Source organism: Toxorhynchites rutilus, chromosome 1, assembly GCF_029784135.1.
Source record: "Toxorhynchites rutilus septentrionalis strain SRP chromosome 1, ASM2978413v1, whole genome shotgun sequence".
Classification (NCBI taxonomy): domain Eukaryota; kingdom Metazoa; phylum Arthropoda; class Insecta; order Diptera; family Culicidae; genus Toxorhynchites; species Toxorhynchites rutilus.
In genome coordinates this window covers 182978566-182997741 of record NC_073744.1, presented here as the reverse complement: position 1 = coordinate 182997741, position 19176 = coordinate 182978566, and the positions used below count along the sequence as shown (strand labels likewise).

Below are 19176 nucleotides of genomic sequence, written 5' to 3'. Positions count from 1 at the left end.
ATCATTTGTATTAGTACTTAGTTTGTGGAATAACACGTCTTGCGTATCCTCTCTATTCAGGCTCCCGATCGGGTTTGAAATTAGCAAAATGATGTATTTTTTTACCAAATTTGTTTCTCATCATTGCAAGGATACTAAATCTGCAGACATGTTCGCAATTTTACTGATATTTAATGTCCTGTCTATCCTGTTGCAAACTTATATTTTCAATTGCAGACTGTAGGGATATGGTATTTCTCCTCTTTATGACTTGATTCCCTGCGCTTAAAACCCCTTTTTTCAAACATTACTTTGCTATTCTCGCGGTTACAAAAGTATCTGCATCTCAGATTTCATCAACATTTCAGATTTTTGTCGAAGATTTTCAAAAAAATCATCTGGCATATCTGGAGGTGATGCATTTACTCTGACAAAGGCTAACACTAAAACAACAAGTCACCAAGTATTTTTGTGTTATACATCAAATAGTTTTGTGTACAATGGCTCTCTGAGTTGACCGCTACCGATCGCGCCAGCTGTCCAAACTGGACTACCACAAAACGCAAGTTGCGCATCTGATTAATCTTCGCTCCCAGGGAGACTTCCGGCATCTCATGTTAAACGGTCCTTCCGGGCCAGTAAGAAAACTCGCATCATGTATCTGCTGTGGAAACTTTACCAACCGGGCGTGGAACGGCTACGAAATGAAATAATAAACTTCACAACGCCCTTGAACCGGAAGGTGGAAATCAGTACCACCAGCAGTAATTACCACATGGAGTTGAATTCATCGGTTACCGGGATATATGACAGGGTGGTCGTGTCGGATTTGATCAATCAAATTGATCCCAGCGGGTAGAGTGAATATGAGACTCGTCTTGTCCGTGGTGGATTAGCTGACCAAAGATACCCAGGATGCGCTGAGAAGAACCATTGAAAAGTATGTGTCTAGGTGCAGATTGATTTTGTGCGCCAATTCTACTTCGCGGGTTATTCCCGCGGTGAGAAGTCGTTGCTTGGGAATAAGGGAGCCGGCTCTATCTTAGGAGGATATTCTTAAAATTTTTAATGTAATATTGTCATTTGTTTGTTTCTTGAATATAACAACACTATTTGCATTTCAGCACATTCCTTCGGAGAAAAGAATTACGCTATCCTCATGCTGGAAGCTTGCAAGGTACAACAGTAACCGTTCACGGTCAACTAAGAAGTACCGGAAATTGACTGGCAAATATTCCATCGAGAAACCGCCAATCAGATTGTCCTCGAACAAGGTCCACAGAAGCTGGAGGGGGTGAGCGAACGGCTATACGAGCTGCTATTTCAAGGCGTTCTATCGAATGTTATAATCTGTGGATTGGTACCGAATCTGGTTAAAAATTGTGATATGAGTCTGAAGACGCAAAAATTGAATTTTGCCGGGCATTATGAACACTGGATGCAGCAATGAAGCAAACATATATTCGATCTGGACGTGTTCGTGGTGCAGTTTGTAACACTGTATAAGAAGTTTCTCAATAAAGCCTCAATGGAAGTGGATGATTTTTGAGCGATTCTTTGAGATCGCAATTTTCTTTCGTTTTATAAAAAAATGAAATTTTTGTGTTCATCACACGTTTATTAACTAAACTTCAATAGTTCTGGTAAGGCTTAACTCTAAATAAAAAAAAAACGCCTTGTCGGTTTTCAATCGGATCATTTTCATGATCCGCAAATAATTATGAAATGGTAAATTTATCAATATACTTAAATACCATTTCATTTAAATAATGGTTTTGGCTGCCCCATGTTTATTTGAAAATTATATTTAATATAACTTTTAAAATTAAGACACCATAATCTTTTTTATTGTAAATGTTTGTTCATTTTAACTGCAAGAAATAAATACTCGAATACTGAAAGACAATTGTTCGAATGAATCGAATATTTAAAAATGGCCCCACGATTATTCGATAATCGAATAAACGAAAAATTTAGACATCTCTAACAACTACAACAACTTCTACTTCAACAAACAAATCTAAACCAATGAAAGTGAAGTGGAAGGTAAAACGTAATGTCAGAATTGCCGTAAGTTTGAATTTATTTACATAGATGGTATCCAAACAACACTAAACATTGGCTACAGTTTCGTCGGCACAGTTGATTGCCGTTATGAACCAGCACAAAAAACAAAACTGCAAATTATGCACCATGTCGGTACCACGATCAAAGCATTCCCTGAATAAATCATATCACATTAGCCGAGCCAGCTGGCGGAAGCATATGCATAAAGGTTACTAGGTTATTATTTTCAACGGCAACTGTTTATTTATTATACTGCTTCAAATACCTTCGACGAAATCTAATGTAACCATACCAACGTAAGTAATAACATGAACAAATCCAAACTTTTCGTCTTGCCATTCCTCATACGTCTTTTCTAAATAGTGTAAATTACGAGCCACCTGTTAACTCCACCTTCTTAATCTAAACAACCGTCGCGATTGTCAAAAATGATTGGAACTGTCTGATCACTCACATTTCTACTACCATCATACGCCACAACCACCGCTCTCGTAACGTAAAGTTGTAAACAGAGCGATCGTCAGTGGTCATTTGGTTAGGTGTCGGAAACAAAAGAGTGAGTATCACTACTGAATATTTGGATCTCACGTGCCGTGAGAGGAATTGAGTGACTATGGTCAGCTTTTTTGTGACATTGACGGTGATGGATTGCAGCTCTGGGTTGTAGGTATCAGAGTTCTTAAGTTATGTATTTTTGTAAAAAATTAAGAAAAAAAATTTGGCTTTTTCGAAAAAGTAGTCTAATTATTTTTCGAATGTTTCAAGTATGCAAAGTTGCTTAAATGACCCATGATTTTACACCCACAACGTTTCACTGAAATCTGAGATGGTGCTGCCAACGGCCAGGCGAGTTGGCATGGAATTCGTCTATTTTGGATATTGCAAACTAAAGTTTTTTTTTTGTAAATAAAAAAAGTACTATTTTTTCTCAGTGTATATCTTTTGCACGTTTGGACATCAATACTCCATAACTCTTTCTAAGACACTATTTCGGTAGGACTCATAGTTTTTGAGATATAAATTTTCAAAGATTTCTCTTACTAAAATCGATACGCCCTTTTCAAAAGTTACACTTGAGTCGAAAAATTCCCAAATACTGTGGAAAACTCATTCGAATCAAAAATACTCATGCTTTGTCATTAGTCGATTTCATTTGGAATTGCTCTATTTGAACGAATTCAAATCGTCATGAAAAAACCTTCAAAAAAGCATTTTTTTCCAAACGGCCGCCATTTTATCAACAATAAAAAAATTGTGTTGTTTCCCACACATTCGATGATAGCCGCGATATTTTCTGTCAAACGTCCGAGGTGATTACTTTTCGGCGTCTTTGAAGGTTCATGATTATGATCGACTTTTGCGCATTTTATTGTGAATTTTCATAGCAAATTCACATTACTTTGTTCACATTTTTAACATTTTTTTACAGGATAGCGTTCCATAATTTACATAAGTTTCTAAATAACTTGTGGCAACCCCGAGAACATCGGTTGTCAAATATTAGGTCTTTAGAGCTATACACCTCTTATTTTACTACCCGGTAGAGGAAAATATCATAGCTCTATTGCCTCTATTATTCACTGCAAACAGGATATTCATTTAGGGATGAATAAATCAACGGTAACGGTATTGAATTAAAGAGACTTTAAACTCTGAGAGTTCATTCGTCTCTAATAAATCAGCATGATGTACAGGTAAACTTCGATATAACGTACATTTCACTTTCAAAATTGTACTTTGTATCGAATTGTACGTTATATCGAAGCATAATAAAGTACTCACAAACGTAGTCTATAATACATTATTGTGTTGCTGTTTTAGTAAAGTTAATGAATAACTTCAATCAGAAGACGAAGCCAGCCTTTCTCATGATGTTTTCCTTCGTACTGTTGATTAAAGCTCGATTCATTTAGAATCCGGAATCTCAAAACCAGCTGTATTTCGGGAATAATTGAAGGTACAAAATTTGTTTTAGCATCACAATACAGGTAATTCATTGTTCTATCAGAAAAAAAAATATTGAAAAAAATTTTCCTTTACACTTTGCAAATGTGTACGTTATATCGAGGGTACGTTATAACGAGGGTACGTTATATCGAAGTTTCCCTGTATCAACATTATATTGGACTTCACCGTCAGTCACCATGTCCCTCCATCGTCGCGATTCGAGCGAACCCTCGCCTCCTACAGCAGCCATCTGATTCTCTGTCGCCTGTTTACACAGTTGCTTTAAGTTGCTGTACATGTAACATTCATGGGCTGATGACCCATTTCCTGCGAAAGAACCCCTCCGGCTGTGATTTACCTCCCCAGTCATAATCAGGTCCCATCCCCCGACCGACGGACCGTTGTTGAAACTTGTCACCGGAACTTGTTACGCGATTTTTCCCTTCCTTTCTACCGTAACGCCATACTTGATACAGGAGAAAAAAAGAAGGAGCGACGGACGTCGTTCAGTGGTCCGTTTGAACAAGACGGTCGGACACCCACACCGGGATAACAAACAACTCAGCCAGGATTCCATTAAACTAGAGTGATAACAAAACAACAAACAGCTGCAGCGAGTGAAAGGAGCGGGAAGGAAGCAAAAAAAAAGCAGCATAAACATCCAGCACGCAGTGGAGTTGGGTCTGTTTCTGACGACAACAACAACAACAACAACAACGGGACAGGACACAAACAGACAAAAGCGGGTGTGGATCTATCCTTAGCCGGTTTGACGCTTCTGTGGCGACCAGCATTTGCTGCTGCTGACGGTTGATCGCGGCTGGCAAAATGTGCGGGGAAGGGGCGAGGGGCGAGGGGCGAGAACAATATATACAATGTAAATACACTCGGGAAACTCGCACGTCACGGTCAGGGCGGCACTATTCGTGTCACGGCGTGAAGATTCACGCCCGGAAGCCGCGTGGGACACTGACCGCTGTCGGACTCCCCATTGAAACAAGCGGACGGTGGTATCTTTGCGTGGAAGGCACCACTCATTCGTGAATAGTCTCGAGTTGATTGCTTCGGACACCACCGCTAGGAGAGAAGTGTCCCCCCAGCTCCGCTCGGATAGAATGGGAATCGATGGAAAGCTCTTCGGGAAGTGCTTTTTCGGAGATACCAATCGCTGGGATTTGTTGGAACTCGAATCGTGTCGTTGAGCCGTGCGCTTTGTTTGACAGGCGATTTCGGAATTGATTGGGTTTCAAGTGTTTGTGTTTGACAAGCTGTATTCTATCTGAAATATTGTCCCAATTTATCGTTGACAACGAGAACCGTTTCCAACGTTTCCCATAGGCCTGTCGGAGTTTGTCATCTCTCTCGGCGAAATTAATCCACGTACAAACAAAAGTTCTCCTAATGACTGCCAAAAAAGGCTACATATTGCAGCTTCCGCCGTCATCAAGTTTAATTTTTTCTCCACTCCAACAAACGATAAAAATAAAAAAGAAACAGAAAGCAACAAAAGAATATGAAATAATGCCAAGACATCGTTGCAAGTTTCGCCAAGTAGCGCACACAAATCGTCATCTAATTACGATTTATGACAATAACTCGCGTTCAGCACCCGTTGGAAGAATAAATCGCTCCACGGGACGCGCGCGTGAGAGCTCGCGGATTGTGGCTTCAGCCCGCGGCAAGATGGCACAGCTCAAGCCCTGCTGGTTTGCGCTTCGTTAAAAAGTTTCCTCCTCACGCTCCTCTCGCTTTATTTACTTGTAATTCGTATCGTAACATTCTTCATATTTTCCCAACGCGGGGGTAACTGTCGTAACTCGAAAGAAGAATTTCTTCCTCACTTTCAAATCCCAGCCGAGGGCAGACCGCGGCCCCCTACGCCCCATCACCCCACTCCCATTGGGGTATTGTGTTGCTACTTTTTCAAAAACTTTTTTTATACCCTCTCGCAACCCCTTTTTGCCACGGTTTGGTGGACTGGGGGGCGGGCCCCTATTCCTAAGGGAAAACTTCTCCCCTTTCCGGTGGAGACTGGTAGAGGAAGAAGAAAGAATACAACACCGACGAACAAAGCAAAAAAAAACGCAAAGTAATGTAAACAATGACAATTTTCATACAATTTGTGCGAAAACTTTTGAATTTTTTAGCGCAAAGCCCGAACAGGAGCGCCGAGCAAGGGGGAGCGTGTTGATCATTATTGCTTTCTTATTTCCGGCCGGAGGCAAACTGCGGAAGGGGTGCACTGGAAAAGTAGTGAGCGACGCAGTCTTCCTGCGAATGCGGTGCGGCGGGGTAGGAAGCGAAATAAAACTGAAATGCCGGTCACAAACGGGATGACTTTCGTGAGATTTACGACAGTGCCAGCAACCGGACAGCCGATGGTGGGTGGTGGGGGTGTAGCAGTCACTTATTTGTCGATTTTTGGAGGGTCCTCTCAGATTTCTATTTCTGGTTTATGATTGAGGCTATCAACTATGCAATGAAATGTTATCGGATAAAGTTTTTATAGCAGCTTCCACAACTTTTTTGCTAAATTATTTTTACAGGCTCAGTTACATAAGTTTTATGGAGCCAGTACTTCATTTTTATAACTATATAAAAATAAACGAATTATAAAAAAAATAACAAAATAGATCAGAAGAATTGACCAGAAAAAGAGTTCACGGATAAAAAAAACTGTTAGAAAGGAATACGCGTCATATTGTCAGTAAGGCATCGAACACTTCGATTGGCTGCTAACAAATTTGAATTGAACTTATGTTGAATGCCCCAGTGACGGAGGTCCGGCAAGCATCGAAGCGTTCCCCAAATATACGTGGAATTTCCATAAAGATAATGCTATATATGATGCCGCTAGGATACCTATTACCTCATCTTTAATACCGATTAGGGTTGCCCTATGCAGGAAAAAATATTTTTCTGAATAAAGTTTTTTATATTTTTTTAATTTGGCATGAAAATACATGTAACTCTTATTTTAAAAAAATGTAACTGTGTAAACTGTATAAAAATGTTTTGTATAAACAAAATCTAAATACTTTAACCGTCGTTTGTTTTTCAAACAGTACACATTTATTTACGTTATTGAATGACAGATGACGCTGCATCCACTCCATCGAACATTCATCCACACATGCATCTGTATCCTGAATTCGACTAAACGTAGGTGCAACGCCGGCGAGCTGGAACCCTTTTTGAATGAGCACAATGAATTATTGAAATTCTTCATAACACATGCTCGGATTGCAATTCCTATAAAACACCGGCTGGAGAGCACGTTTGTAGATCCAATGTGCATGTTGTTGAAGATGTTGCTAGAATTATGGAAGGCGACTGCACAACGACTCGAGAAATTGTGATTCGAAGAATAAACAATAATCTGGAGTTTAATGTTGGCACACACCTTTCATACGACACTCTCCGTCTCCTTCTTCAATTGTAATAACATTCCTAACTTCCCTAACGTTCCTAATGTTCGCCGTCTGAACATAGAATTACTTGCGAACGGTAGAGAGGTAGAGAGCGAATGGCTATGATTCCTACGACACAATCAACAGAAGCGTCGTGAGGAAGAATACATTCACATGCGAGTAGTGATCCCCGATAATCGTTCGATTAATCGATTAATCGAATACTTCCTACAGAAATCGATTATTAATCGAACGAATACTGCGCAACCAATAATCGAAGCGAACGAATAATTTACGTCGATTAATCGATACAAACCCAGAGAAAAAAAAAGTAGGGCCGCTGTAGTTTTATCCTGAAAATCAATCATTATCTTTGACGCTCCCCTAAACTGGTAAATGAAGCCCAATGCCGTCAACGCGACAAAGCTTAATTTGTTTACAAGTTTAGGTAAGAGTAAGAGATAATACAGTAGAACCTCGATTTTCCGCGAGCGGATGATCCGCGACTACGAGTTCCTTAGTAAATCTATAAACCTTCCCGAAATTTGTCAGTGAGTGGTAGACTCATGCTCTTTTGTTTTGGTCATGGCTTTCACATTATCTGATCACTGATGTACACGACCATACAGATAGATAGTTCAATATTTTCTGTATTGATAAAACATGGTTTTCATGCTAAAAATATCTTTTTTCAATGCTTGCACCTCACTTTTAGCCCTTTATTGCGTTATCCGCGTTTTTCGTTATACGCGGTGATCTACCCCGACTATTCCGCGGATAATCGGGGTTCTACTGTAATTGATTTTCAAGCAGAATGAACACTTTTTTGATTCCAGAATGCTTTCTCGCAAATGAGAAAATCAGTCTAACAAATTATTTCTCTCAGTGTGACGATTAATCGATTAATCGATTATTTGAGGCGATTAATCGTATCGAATAACAAACTGATGAAAAGTATTCGATTAGCTGATGAACGATTAATTTCAAAAATCGGGGATCACTACATGCGAGGCGCTATCATGCGCAACGTCGACACAGCCTTTGCTATTGATAGCACGTGTGTTCAAACAAAAAATGACGTCTTCAATGACCTTCTTTACAATATTATACGTATTCGGTCCTACGCGTTGCTGGATGTATTCGGTTGAACCGCAAAAGCGTGGATTACTTCATATACACATTTTTAGATTGGTTAGTCGACAAAACATGCCCTGAAAAAATCGATAGTGTAATTTCTTCGAGAATTCCAGATCCGTCTATTGATCAACTATTCATCCGTATTCTGAAATCCGATCGAGTCGGAAATACCCGAACTGATCGCAATATTATATTCTAGAATCCATTCGACTCAAGTCCAATCAGGTTGAGCAACCTTGAAACGCAATTCGATATAGACGTCATTGAGCTTCGTGTTCCTTTTCTGTGAAGCGAATATCGAAAATTCCCGGATGAATTAAACACGCTTCAAAACAAAAATTATACACGCAAATAGGCCCTGTCGAAAAAAAGGAAAATGGGCTCTAATATGAGTTCTGTATAAAAGAATAACACAAGTGGGAAAAAATCTTGATCGAGAATTGTGATAATGATTTTATATTATGGATGAAGTTTTGTCAGAAATGCAAGGAGACTTTTAGAAAAATAGTCAAGTTAGGGTCAGGACTATGTCTTCTAACTATTCAAACAGCATCGAGTAATAATTTTCATTCAAATTTTAATAATTTGAAAATGCTTCTGCTAATGACGGAATATGGAACAGGGTTCATGGCTCGGCGTTGATCTAAGACTTTTATCACTTTTTATTAGTTATGTTAGACATCCGCCGACGCTAATCTATGGGAAATCTATGCGAAAAACGCTTTGTACACAATAAATCAATGAATAAATACTGAAAAAAATTGCCGTGAATAAATGAAGCAGTATGGATGGGTTTCAAATTCAGAATACCGTTGTGAATACTCCTCGATTGAATGACAACGACGGAATAATGTGCTACCAACTTGGTCGGTGCATCAGCTCCAATGAAGTTGTCTTGCGTATCTTTGATTTCCCAATTTATGAACGGGACCCAGCAGTTATAAATTCAGCTAACTATTTTGAAAACGGCAAACGCGTATTTTTTTACCAAAAATTTTTTATGGCAGAACAATGTTTGCCGGGTCAGCTAGTTCTATATATAATAATAATGCAATAAATTGCTGGGGAATGCTCAGATCGATTGATGTAAAAATCTCTCAAATCCGTCAACAATTTTCGCAATGCACTGTCCTTTTTTACAATCTGCATCCCTGTATATTGGGTCGGACTCGATTATATACAGACTCAATATTTATATAATACAATATTATTTTTATATTTCAAATATGGCTTATTTCATGAAGAAATGTAACCTTTCAACGTTAAGGTGATGTTTAAGTGACTATTACATGTACAGTAATAGCCACTCAAACATCACCTTAACGTAAAAATAGTGATTTTTGAAGATTTTGCTTGAATTTTCACCAGGAATTGTTTATATCGATATTGCAACTAAATTAAGAAAGATAGTAGTTGTGCGTCAAAGAACAAATTGTAGAGCGTTTAAAGAAGTTCAATTTAATTGATAGAAACAATCTAATTTAATATAAATTTTTTGGATAAAATTAATAATAACACATTAAAAATTATTAACTTTTAAGTGTTTCACTTCCTAAGTGTTATTAAAATCCACTAATTTAATTGTTCCACTACTATATCCTGTACTAAATTTTCTCATCTTTAAATGAAAGCATAAGAATCAACTTCTGTAGCGTACTTTCTAATGCAGAGCCAGTTTGAGGCAACAAAGTCCGAAACAAAAAAAAGTTCTATAATTCTGTCATTGTTGAAATTCGAACATATGCGTAGGAGGATTTTTTTCCTCAAATATGGTTTTCTATCAGCTCCTGAGAGAATCTGGATAAATTAATTTTTTTCATGTGAGAAAGGTGTTTTCTGACTTAAAGGGGATGAATCAAAAATCAAATTCCTCTTATATTTAAAAAAAAAAGATAAATACATACAAAAAGAAAAAAAAAATTTGACTCGATTATATACAGTGAAAAAAAATCAAAAACTGTATATAATCGAGTCCGCGCTGTATTCCTGAAATTCGAAATTTAGAGTGATCTCATGTAAACAACATCTTCATATTGCAATGTGAACGCACGGCCTCACAGGGAAGAATAAACGATATTATTGTAGTATCTTTAATATCTGGAATTGTAATATATAATATCTGTAATACTTCCAAACTTATTGAGCTCAGTCTTAAAATAAATAAAACGTTATTTTCGGATGCATTGTATGTATGGATTAGTACTCGATGATATGTTATCAACTTGAAACACTAAACCTCCCAGAGCGGTCAAATGACCGCTTCTGAAACTTTAATCTGAATTGTAAAATTCCAGGTTTTCATTTTGTCAAGTTACTGTATGACTTTTCCTATATTATAAAGCTACTTCCTAATCTCTAATTATCTTTTTCTTTCGTTTTTCTTGATAATCATATGTATGATATCTTTACGTACCATGAGCGATCATTTAACCGCTGTAGAATGTATGAATTTTTAAAAAGTTTTTTGCATTGAAATTCAAGCTTCCTACTCATTTTAAGTTTTAACCATTTTAAGCCATACCTGAGTAATAAATTATTAAAAATAGTGAGTAATATGTTTCTAAATTTATTTTTTTTGCTGGATTATCAAAATACAAATTCGAAAATTAATTCCTAGCATGTCAACAAAAGAAAAGAAGTTGTTGCAAGAGTTGCAAGTTCTGAGAGTAAGGATAGTAGGGGAAGTGCAGGTATAACAGAAAGGCGTGGTAAAATGAACCAGTGCTTAAATTTCCATAATTTTACTAGAAACCAATTGATACTTATTAACCACCCTATTCTTAGAACAAATGAAACTATTCGAGATACCCTGTTATGCATGAATCTGGCAAATGTTGAAAACAAATAACAAAAATAGAAATTGTTCTCTCGGTAGCAATTCGGATATAATTTTAAGCGCATCGTATTAAAGGAATTTTCCTTGATATTTATTCTATTCGACCTGGTATTTTCGACAAATTATCAGTTTGAGCGACTGATCACATATTCAAGAAGAGCTAAACATATATTTTGTTTGATTCCAGTTATGGATTTGCAATCGAAATTATTCTGTTGTTTGGAGGCAAAATGAGCCACCCACGGATAACGATTGGCAATGTTATGTTTTCTAAAGCTGATCTTATTTATCATTTGTTACTCTTCAAGGCAGAGATGCCAACCTTCCCGATTTTTCAGAATTTCCCAGACTTTTTGGTTCGTATCCTGATATCCTGACGCACACTCAATATTACCTGTTTTCTGCGAAATGATCCTGATTTTACCTGAATTTTTATCTTTTTTACTTTATCACAATAAAAATTATCCGTCATAAATATACTGTTTGCATTAGTATGTTCTAAAAATCTTTCGAAGACAGTTTGTATGTAGAATTTGAAATATAAAAGATAGAGTATAAAAACTGTTTTTTTCATGGTGACCCTAACGCAATTTTAGTCACACTATTTTTGATAACATGAAAATAAACGCTCTACTATGAACTTTGTCGAAGATAGTTTTTGTCTAGAGAATAACCGTCGAGCTCTAAATGCTAATTTCCATTTTAAAGCATCTCGTTTCAATACAATCTCCGATTTCTTTTCACTGTATATAATCAAATCCTGTATGTAATCGAGTGATTTTTTTGACGTAGGATTACGTCTTTCGGGAACATATTGGGGTACAAATTGAAAATCGAGAATCGAGCACATCGCGAAAATTGTCCAATTTCAAACGCTTATTGCTCAGTCATTTCATGATGGAATGATGAAATTTTTGCGTCAATCGATTTCGGCACTCCATAACAATTTTTTATATTGAATAAAATAATATATATCATTAAACTAACTATCAAACAATTGAAAAATCTCAACCCCTATCCTAACGGAAATACCCACTTCTGATTGGTCGAAATTGACGACACATGCGGCGGATCCCTAACAGAAACATCAAAAACAAGCTGCCTAGGGGAAATCGGCATTGCAAATAATTGAAAGTAGGGGGAGCTTTTGCTCCCGCCGAGATGTGTTCCCAAACAGAGACATCAAAACCAAGCTGCCTGATGGAAATCGGCATTGCAAATACATGAAAGTCGGGGTACAACATAGAGTCTCACTACATATAGTACATCTAGTATTAGGTGTACATATAGTATTAGGTATTGTTAGTCCAATTAAAATTCGCTTTGGGTTGAATAAACAATCAGAAAGTAAAAATTATAAAAGAAAATTACCTTTCCCATTTCAAATATATTTTCCCTATATTAAAGTAACATGTTTTTACTGATAAGAAAAATTGATAATTGTGTTCGGTATTGATAATTATCTTATATTACATTGGTGATTTTTTTTTATTTCATCAATACATATCACAAGAGGCATCTCGTCTAGGATCATAGAGGGCGGTTCTCATCATATCTCGTTCCACTTCGGTATCCTTTATCTGATACGCACCATCCAACGACTGTTTATCATCCTTCTGTCATCATCACCCGTTAAACACTGGTGGAATGGACAAACAATACCCAACAACCAAACAAAACGGTCCTTTTAAGGTCCACCTAATCATTATCAAAGAGTTTAACGATGTAATTATCCAAAATACACAGATGACCTAACGGAATCCTACGTCAATTATGCGTTCGTGTCTCGGACACAACCCTCCTGTGACTTTTTTCATTTGATTTTTATACATACATCTTTCGTTTTTTCAATATGAAAGAAGGATTTAATTTTTGATTTTGATTTTTGATCTTGTAAAATATCTGATATCTTTCAGGAGGTGATAGAGAATCATATGAAAAAAATCCTTCTACGCATATGTTCCAATTTATTGTAGTTATTGAACGTTTTCCCTGTTCCCTGACTCTGTTTGCCTTAACTGGCACCAATTCAAAAATTATGCTACGCAGGACAAATTCTGTTGTATATATGTGAAAGATGAGAGGATTCTAAACAGGATACAGTTGAAACTTCCAAATTAGTGGATTTAAGCATCATTCTAGAAGTGAAAAACTTAATAGGTAGAGGTTTTTAAGGCGTTATTCTTGAATGTTTCTATCAACCAAATTAAAGCTATCTATCCGCTCTACAATTCGTTCTTTGACACATAGCCTCTATCTATTCGGATTTCGCTGCAATGTCATTTTAAACAGTTCCTGGTGAATGTTCAACTAGAATCAACAAAGATTTTTACTTCACTGTACTCATTATAGCCAATTAACCTTCACTTCAACGTTGGAATATTTCATTTTCGTTTGAAGTAAATCATATTTGAAATATAAAAAAAAAGCTTCTAATTGTACATAATCGAGTCTATAATTGTATATAGTCAAGTCATATATAATCGAGTCCAACCTGTATTTTCATCCCATTTCCCATGTTTTTTATTCTGTGCTTTTCTCGTTCGAGGACTAGAAAAGGATTCATCTTTCAATTTTAATCTTTCATATTTTACTTTAATTGTATTCTCTGAGAAATTCTTTTCAGTTTTGTACCTACGCTATATTCTTCCTGTATTTTTTTTTTAAATTCTTGTTGTTTTCTTAAAATCTACTTTTTTCGGATAATTGACATTTAATTTATAAGTTTCGATTATGTCACTGAAGTTCACCAGTTCCACCCGATCAAACCCCCAATTGCTTCGCACCTTATTTCTCTGCCGTGGCTAATGAAGCGTCGTTTCTTCGCCACTGAAGTAACTTTTAATTATGTGCAGGCTGTTTTGGGTTGGGGTGGGGAAACCATACCACAACCAAATCGTTCAAACTGCCTCCCGCTCACGAATGTCCCAGTCAGTGACACAAAGTCCTCTGCAAATAGCTTTAATGAGCTGAGAAAGAGCGCACAAGCGGCCGTAAATGTCGCCAATAAAACACGTTAATGGGAAATCTAATCAAATTAAGAATATTAATTTCTGCTGACAGGTAATGGGATGGGGGTGGCAGCAAACAGAGAAAGCTAGCGCCGCCATCAAAAGCGAATCGAATTCGCCAGCACTACTGGCCAGCGACGCAGTTTGTGCTAAATTGACGAAAGATAAGATCACAGCGCACCGTGGCACCCGAGGGAGGGGGGAATGGGAGAGTCCATGAGGAAAAAACTGTTAGCCCAATATTGTCGGAAGCGAACAGTTTATTACGTCAATTAAGACGTTACTTTCGCCGAGGCGAGGCGATGCCGGGACCGGGCCGGAGGTCGGCTGTCAGTCAGCAGCGGGCTGTCTGCTCACTGTCAAATGGATTACGATCCGTTTTATGTCTCCATAAAGAGACTGCTGATAGTAGCTACCGCTGCTGGTGCTGCTACTGTTGATGTCCTTTCCCTCGTCCTGATGTGTTTTCTTTTTTTTATCACTGCTCTCACGAGCGCGGAAAATTGTTTAGACACAACACTGTAATTAGAAAAGTGTGTGGTCTTGTAGAGGATAGGAGTGAGACATTGTGACACTCTGTTTGCCAAGCTGCGGCAGCAGCGATGTGACAACGTAATTAATTTCGACTTTTTTCTTTTCCCCCCTAAATGATAATTACGTGTAGCGAATCGTTCGCTGAATTACGGTGGCAGTTCCTGGGATTGGACCACTAATTGCTCGTTTGGCCGCAGTTAAGAATCAATTCGGATTCAAATGTAGTTTCGCCACGAAAGTTCGGTAAGATAATGGGTTACCTTAAACGTGAAAAGGTTGGAGCTGTCCGTCGAATCCTAATCGCCCGCTGGGAGATACTTCGGACGTGACAAGTTGAAGGAATGTGTTGTGTTCGAGTCATGGCAATACTCACCTGAAATGAGAATAAAAAATAGTATTATTAGAGTGGTAAAGTAAACGGTTAAAAACGGAAACATATATGGAACATTTCTCTTGTACTGTATGTCAACAACAGACTATCTTGAAACCAATCGACGACAACTCAGCATTTCTTCATGATGAATATTGGATGTTCATTTTGTGCTAATACAATGCTGGCGTGACTAGCATTGACTAGCATCATTCTCCCTTAAATTATCGTCACTGTAACGAAATCTATTCTAGTTCACTATAACCGAAGATATTTCTATGATTGCCTTGAAAACGTTGGGCGCACAAGAAAAATCGGTCAAAAACACACCTAAAAAATAAATGAATAAAAATTGGTTCAAAAGATACAAAAACAATGTTGAGTTTAAAAAACACTAAAAACAGCACAAAAACACAAATATAAACTCCAGCCTTACGAAAATATGTATATATTTAATATATACACATTTGGTCAAAAAGACAAACAAAACACAAATAAAATTTGTGGTAACACGAAAAAACTGCCCCAAAAATAGAGACACATGTTTATAAATGACCAAACGCTTCGTGAGTTGAGCCAAATATCAACACCAAACAAAAACAAAATCAGTTCGAAGAGACCCAAAATATAGGCAAAAAAACACAGCAATTAAATTTTGGATAGAAACATAAAAAAATAGCTGCAGAGGCACAATAAAGAATAGAGCTAAAAATTACAAACCAAAATTTTGATCAAGAAGACACATAAAAGATAATCCATAAAGAAACGCATTTCTGTAGACCAAAAAGCGAAGCAAAAACTAGATCATACGACACAGAAACAAACTTCAGCCCAAAAAGTCATAGAGAACAAGTTTAAGTAAAAAAAAAATGTACATAAAAAATAAGGTCAAAAAAGGCACACAAAAGATTATTTTGAAAAGGACCATGAAAATTACCCCAAAAAAACAATTCAGATCTGGGAGGTACATAAACATAAGGCCAGATCAGCCCACAATTAAATAATTCGTGTCGAATAACCGAAAAGGTATTTCGCAAGGAAGTCTGCCGAAAAACCACTCAAAAAAATTGTTCCGAAACAACACACAAACAAAGTTAGACCAAAACAGCATATGATAACAATAAAATAGGCCAACGCGATGCCATGTAAAAAGAATTAAGCCATTAATTAAGAATAAGGACCAGAGAAACATACAAGAAAGAAAATGCACAAAAAATAAAACTAAACGGCCACCGAAAAATCAGTCCACATATCAGGGCACATCTTAAAATTAGGTTGTCCCTCGAAAAATGTCTCCTTCCTGATCTCGACTAAACCGCGATTAATCGGTCGATTCCTGCTAAACGTAGAACTAAGCTGCTATTGTAAGGAAAAAGAAACCTGCACAAAATTACCAACTCTGTAAAGCCGTTTTGGTTGAGCCTCACAATTTAATGAATTCAAATGAATTTAAATTGAAGTTAATTCAGAAATAAAAAATGCACTATAATTATGCAAAAAAGGATACCAAAAAGGCACACAGAAAAAATAGGTAAAAATGGTGCCCAAAAACTGGGAAAAAGGCACAAAAAAATTTTGAATCGGAAAGACACGTAAAATTGTTTTGAAATCCAAACCCAACGGAACGGAAAATAATCAGGCAAAAGATACCCAATGATAAAGCCCAAAAGACAAAAAAAAAACACCAAAACGGTAAAAAAATAAATTATATTAAAAAGCACCTGCAACAAAAAATAAATCAAATAAAAAAAGACCAAAAGGCGCACAAAAAATAATAACAAAAAGGGACACAACAATTTGACCGAAACAGCACACATTGAAAAATGTGATTGAAATATGATACCGAAAATAGCAAAGAAAAGGTCCAGAAAAGGCACATACAAATCTAGGCAAAAGACACAAACATATTTTAGATCAAAATAGCATATAAAAATAGCGTTAAGATACAATATAATTATGTCAAAAACGCACACTTTTGAGTGAGCCAGAAAACAGCAAACCAAAAACACAAAAATTAAGCCAGAGAAGAACACAAAAACCATGGTCGAAAAGTTATTTACAATTGGACCATAAAGGCCAAATTTGGTTGGAAATTACAAATAAAATTGGCAAAAAACAAATAAAAATGGTTCAACAGGCAGCAAAACATTGTTGCCTAATGTCATATAAAATAAAAGCCTTACAAAAAAAATCTTAGCCTTGTCTGAAAAAAATCTTAGTCATTGGCCTCGCACTAGCTGGGATCATACTTACGATGGTGTTTCTGATGGCATTTACGCAGGTGTTGGTTTTGCTGAATTTGATTGATTTCTGATAGTTTTTTATTTTATTTCTACACAATCTCTCAATTTCTTCTCTCTTCCTTTTGGATTCTTCGTCTTTGTTTGTTCTATTGAGGCTATGCAATTAACTATTTATCCGCCGTTGATGTTTTGATGATCATAATGATGTTGGCTTGAATTATAGAGGATCTGAACGTTTCCGCTTTCCTTTCTTTTTTTCTAAGCTCCTGGTTTTGAGAAATGTCATTTTGATCGTTCTCGCCACCGCCACCAATTGGTTGCTAGTTGGATGTTTGCCGCATCTTAATTACTGTTTTGATGATTAATTTTTTTTCTTCTACAGATGCTCAGAGGGTCTCAACTACCTCTAGTCTTGAAAAAGACCCATCAGAAGAACGATCAAGGGAGAGTCCTGGCATTGAAACCGGTTTTTCGCTTAATAATCGAATGTGAACGTTTTGGCGTATGCAAATAATGTGCAACCAAAATGATGTTCGTGATGAGGAATGCATATCATGGTCACTAGCTAATTTATCATCACAGATTTCGCTATCGAGCACATTCTAGTACCTTAAAATGAGGCTTATTCAACAAAATGAATAAAATGGAAAATGTTAAAATCCGAAAAATATCTCTTAGATTTTACAATTATTTCATAGTTTGTTTCAATAAGTATATAGTTTTTCTTTGTTGCAATAGGTGCATAGAAATATCCTCACTCGTTTGATGCAAACATCTTCGGTATAACATCGATATATGGTAGAGTTACAAGCCTTCGGAAAAGCAATACATGAATTAAAAACTCTAAATTATATTTCTATACAGTTCAAATGTACTGTAAGCAAACTAAATACTGACACTGAACGACGAAAGACGAAGTAATGAAATTTACAAATTAACTCAACCTCATCATTATATGTTAATGACTGTTGATTGCTCGTTGTTTCTCATTGAGATTTTGAACTTGTTGAATATCCTCATAATTTTTCAAGAAATTTCAACAAAATTGCATCTCCAATGCACCCAAACCCTCATTTCCAAAGCAATAATCCAGAAATTAATCTATGCAGCATTTTTAGAGAAAGATTTGGTTGCCCTAAGAGAACTGTGGTTTTATGGAAGCTGCTAAGGATTGTTAATTCATTCTCACGAGAACAATACTCAAGCTGATCATATTTCGGAACCTGTGCCCTTATTCCCGACCACAGGCGATTTTACGTATCAGAAAATCCAAATGGAAACGTCTTGAAAATGCATATTCTAGAAACACAATTTTTTTTATTCGGATGAAAGTTTGTTTTTTTTTCTTGTTTTGGACCAAAATAATTATGAGTTTTTTTCCAAAGTAATTGGGACCATATTGACTCATGAGTAACTCTTCAAATGGGTGTATTGAGCCATTGCATGTGAACCCGGTATAGTGGTTCTTAGATTTCCATCAAAAGTTTTATTCTTTATCGCAAAACATTAGACCCGTTTTTAAATTTTTTTAGGGTCACATTTCGATTTTTTTTTTGGAAAAATGATTTTTATCAAAAAAAAATATAACGATTAAACCAACACGATTTAGATAATCGACATATTGAATTGAAGTTAATGAGCT

General features: G+C 36.6%; 1 protein-coding gene and 1 pseudogene across 15 annotated transcripts in view; one reads left to right on the top strand and one right to left on the bottom strand.

The window, feature by feature from the left end:
- LOC129768776 (disintegrin and metalloproteinase domain-containing protein 11) overlaps positions 1–19176 on the bottom strand; it is a 912619-nt gene that overhangs the window by 816798 nt on the left and 76645 nt on the right. The window lies entirely within an intron of this gene.
- LOC129768844 (replication factor C subunit 3-like) lies at positions 480–1528 on the top strand (annotated as a pseudogene).